This window comes from Pteropus vampyrus, unplaced genomic scaffold, assembly GCF_000151845.1.
Source record: "Pteropus vampyrus isolate Shadow unplaced genomic scaffold, Pvam_2.0 Scaffold6, whole genome shotgun sequence".
Taxonomy (NCBI): domain Eukaryota; kingdom Metazoa; phylum Chordata; class Mammalia; order Chiroptera; family Pteropodidae; genus Pteropus; species Pteropus vampyrus.
The window spans coordinates 10,596,361-10,601,597 of NW_011888787.1; the positions used below are offsets into that span (position 1 = coordinate 10,596,361).

The following is a 5,237-nucleotide window of genomic DNA, read 5'->3' on the forward strand; positions in this document are numbered from 1 at the left end:
TTTCATAAAAATTTAATTAGCTTTTTGGAATCTGCAACATCATGCTTCTTGCATTAAATAAATTCATTCAGAATACTGGAAGAACTCACTGATAACAATTGGAAAAAAGCATGACTTCCTTTAAAGCCCAGCTTTCATACTGAATGATATGAAAGGCAGAGAATATTACCTGCTACGTTATTTTTTTCATTCCTATACAAATTAAAGTAGCGGAGCAAGTTATTAAATGTCAATTTTTATGTCAAATACACTGTGGCATTAGGTAATATGTGTTTTCTAGTTTACAAATTTTTTCCCAGATTGATCTTTCTGACTTTGCAAGACATGATAAACCCTCTAAATTTAGTCAGACTCGTGAGTTGTTAGTTACTGTGGGCTAAGTCATGGAGTACCAGTGATGAAAAGCCTTAATCCTGAAACTTAATTTGCATGAATAAAATTGCCAATAAATTATATAGTCTATATTTTTATTTTTAGTCTTATTTCTGGTTTTTTTTTTTTTTCACAATTCCCATGCATTTGGGCTCTATTATGTGTAAACAACCATGATATTAAATATGGAAACTATGGAACTCGACCTAGAAAAATAATAACACACTTAGCAGTAATTAAACAGCATACAAGGTATACATTTTTAGCAGTGGTAAGCAACAGGCCAAAATGCAATATAACTCTACAAATTGAAGTTCTAAGGGTGAGTTAGTGATGAGTCAGAATAATTAGGCTGATGTTTGATTTCTAAACTTGTGAAGAGTTATTGAATTCTACAGCTTAACATAATACTTACCTACTGTGATAGTTTTGTGCATCGTCAATTTAATTAACTAGAACTACATTTTCTAGTTTTTCCTTTCCAAGTTGGCCACAGGCAAGATCTGTGTGAAATTTGCCAAATTATGATGAAACAACGGCCATTATTCTCTGAAGGTCAGTGTTGGGGCCAGCACCACTGCAGCTCACATACATTGTCATTGATCTAAGATAGTGTGGGGCAGCAGCTAGAATTACAGACTCCAGACCCCATTGGATCTACTCTTTTGTTTCTTCAAACTGTGGGCCAGGTGAAGAGCTTCAGCTTCTTCTGCACATCACTGCATCATCAAGATGGGAGGCCATGAAAAATAGAGGCGGGTTCCCATTTGTCTTTGTGGTCTACAGTTGTCCTTGCTCTCTTCCCTGCTTCATGCCTAGCTTTTCTTCTTGACTGCTGTCCCTCCTGATCCACAGTAACTTTATGCTCTCATCAGATACAGAATTGATAACTCTCTATAATACCCACAAATTGCACACGATATATTCCCTATAATTGGTCCTTTCTTGTATCACTTAGCAGTGTTCTTCTTCCCAAACTGAACTTTAAATTATAGAAAAGGCTCTAAGGGAACTCTTATGAAAGATTCTTCAAAATGGCTCCGGGTTATTTTGAATTGGTTATTTGAACTAATTATACTTCAAGATATTAATGATTGTGGACGGTAGTAGTTAAACATGGTCAATCCATGGCAAAATGGCTACTTAAAATAGTATTTGTAAACATTTGAAATCAAATGTTTATGGAAAGAATCATTTTGGGTGACTATATAATTTTTGCCACAGAATATTTTATAAAAATAAGGAGCATATGAGTTGATAGCTGGTTGTTTCTAAGTGTGCCAGAGGACTTGGAGAAAGTACCTAATAAGTTGAGAGTCTTAACTTTCCAGTAAAGGATAAGAGAGTAAAATGCTTCTAAGTCTGCCCTAAAATAAACTTTTACCTCCTAAGACTTCTGAAAACCAAGCTCAAAGTCTAAAACTGTTTTCGGCAAAATTAAAATCAATTAAATTTACAACTTCACAGGATCTCTTTTATTAAAATTAGGACATTATTTAGGAAGAAACAGCTGGGACTATATAAAACAGATTCTAATGAAGCTGAGAAATTTGATTCCTAAATACATCTGAGCCTCCCTTGCCTGTAGAAACAGCCTTTCCTACCTTATTTGAAAATGTTAGACTCTTCCTACCTAAGGAAACTGTAATGGCCTCTTTTAAAGTAGCCGAATATCAAGGGATTGTTAATTCTCTTTAAAACACACCCAATAACCTCTCATTGCTCCTTGACTTATAATCGGATCCTACCCCCAGCGTGGTAAGGCAAAAAAGTGTGACCTAATTTCTTATTCTGATAGTTTGTTATTGGTGTTTAAAAATAAAACCGATTTCTGATAACTAATTTTGCATCCTGCTACTGTACTGAATTCATTTATTAGTTCTAATAGTTTGTGTGTGTGTGTGTGTGTGTGTGTGTGTGTGTGTGTGTGTGTGGAATCTATATAGGGTATCATGTCATCTGCAAATAATGACAGTTTTACTTTTTCCTTTCCAGTTTGGATGCCTTTTATTTCTTTTACTTGTCTGATTGCTGTGGTTAGAACTTCCAATACTATGTTGAATAAAAGCGGTGAAAATGGACATCCTTGTCTTGTTCCTGGTCTTAAAAAAAAAAGCTGTTTTTTGCTTTTGAGTATGTTAACTGTGGGTTTGCCATTTGCGATAGTACGAATGGACCTAGAGTATATCATGCTAAGTGAAATAAGTCAGACAGTGAAAGATAAATACCATATATGTGGAATCTAAAAAACAAAATAAATGGACAAACAAAACAGAAAGAAACTCATTAATACAGAGAACAAACTGATGGTTGCCGAATGGGAGGAGGCTGGGTGAAGGGTGAAAAGGTGAAAAAAATTAAGAAGTACAAACTGCCAGTTATAATAATAGTCCCAGGATATAACGTACAACATAAGGAATATAGTCAATAATATTGTAAGAACTATGGATGGCGTAAGGTAAGTACTAGACTTATCAGGGTGATCACTTCGTAAAGCATATAAATGTCTAACTACTATGTTGTATACCTGAAACTAATATAATATTGTATGTCAACTGTAATTAAAAAATTGGAAAAAAAAAGTGGTTTCTGTGAAGGTGAAAACCATACTGAAGTGACTGCAAATTTTGCCAATTTGTATTGTCTTAAACTTGGGGAACATGTATGGGAATGGATCCTTATGGATGTTGGATCAAGTTAAAAGGGGTATAATGTAGGGCAGTTAAATTCGTTGATGTGGATACTCTGGAGCAGAGATTTTAGATTCAATTGGAAATCTCACATGACTGAGAGTTGCAGATAGGCTAAGAAACTCATCTGATGTTACAAAACAAATACGTAATGTACCCAGGAGCGCAAAGGGTTTGGCTCCAGAGTCCTTGTTCTTAAGAGTGATATGGTAAGAGACAAGAGGCTGTGGTTTCAGACACATTAGGGACTATAAATTTTAAAAAGCAGTTGTAATAAATGAGACAAGAAAGAAAGCCCGGGATTTAGTTAAAAAACCTTAAATTATAGTTACATTTTTCTGACATCCTCTCAGCATTTTCCCTCTATTCCACGTATATCTTCACAAGTGGTTGTCCTTTCTAATGGACACATTATATTTATTGGTGACAAGAAGAAATACTTCTTGAATCCTCATCAGATCTTGTTAAAGAGGGGATCTGCAACAGAACAATAATATAAGAGAAATCTTCTGATGAATGACTAGGAAGCAGATGTAATATAAAGAGACAGAGATACAGAGAAAGGAAGAGAGAGAATAAGCAAGCATAAACTCCTTTCTTAAATATGTCCATGAACTTGTAATACATTTTATATTTTTACAATGAGGTTGATGTACACGTGTGTATGTGTATGTAAAAACTATGCTGTTACTCTGTCCTATCCTTAAATTAAACTCTTTGAGAGATAGAAAAAGCAAGCAAAAGCATTAAAAATAACTGTCTAGACAGCCAAACCCAGACCAATATACACAGTGTTCCAAGAGTGAGAGCTTCTACTTTTTCTACCTTCTAGGTAGAGATGCTGAGTAGAACACACAAGATCATAGAAATATATTGCTGTAAGATGCTTCATCTAAACTGAGCTGATTAGGAGACAAAACTTAGGCTGTACCTCGATGTTCTAATGAGTGCACAAATGAAGTTGACCCTTATACTTAATGGCAAAGTTATTTCCTTTTATTATTTTGTGACATTATCTTTGTCTAAATTCTTCCTTTGATCTTCTTCTAAAGAGGAGAGAAAAAGACACATATGGTCTACTTATAATTATGTTTTACTTTATTTGAATAAAATTTTCTTCATTATTACATAACCTTTCTATTGCTGCATATAAATTACTACCAACTTGGCAGATTAATATAATAAACATATGCCACATATTAAAAAAAAATCCATAGGTAACATACTCAGTAGTGAAAGACTGAGAGTTTTTCCTGTAAGAGCAGAAACAAGGATGTCCACTTGACACCTCTACTCAACATAGTATTTGAAGTCCATGCCAGAGTAATGTGTTAAGAAAAAGAAATGAAAAGCATCTAAATTAAAAAGATATAAAATTATCTGTTTGCAGATAACATTATCTTATGTGTAGAAAACCCAGAAGACACCACAAGAAAACTGTTAGAACTGATAAACAAATTAAGAAAGTTGCAGGGTACAAAATCAGCACACAAAATTAGTTGAATTTCTACATATTAACAATGGACAATCTGAAAAGGAAATAAAGAAAAGTATTTTATTTACAATAGCACCAAAAAGAATAATATACTTAAGAATGAGCCTAACTAAGAATGCAAAAGACAGACCGATAACTACAAAACATTGCTGGAAGAAATTAAAGAAGACATAAATAGTCTATGGCCATGCCCTGAATGTGCCTGATCTCATTTGATCTCAGAAGCTAAGCAGAGTCAGGCCTGGTTAGTACTTGGATGGGTGACCACCTAGGAAGACCAGGTGCTGTAGGTGTTTAAAAAAAAAAAAAAAAGACATAAGTAAATAGATAGATATCCTCTGAGCTCATGGATTGAAAGACAATATTGTTAAGATGTTGATATTCTTCAGATTAGGGGGGCTTCTGGTCAAGATAGCAGTGTAGGGAAGGACTGTGTTTGCCTCCTCCCATGATCACCTCAAAATTTTAACTAAACTACAGAACAATCATCATTGAGAATTGCCTAAAGTCTAGATGAACAGAAATTCTATAACTAAAGATATACAGAAAAAGCCACATAGAGACCGAAACAAACAAACAAAGAATTGGATTAGTTACCAACAAATAAAAATCAGGAGAAATCTCAAAAAAAAAAAGAGGTTGACATGCCTCAAAGCTACCTACAGATTCAATGCAATACT

The 5,237-nt window shown here is 34.2% G+C and overlaps 1 pseudogene; it reads left to right on the forward strand.

Moving 5' to 3' along the window:
- Positions 1-4,734: 4,734 nt before the first annotated feature.
- Positions 4,735-4,850, forward strand: LOC111745729 (annotated as a pseudogene).
- The last annotated feature ends 387 nt before the right edge of the window (positions 4,851-5,237 follow it).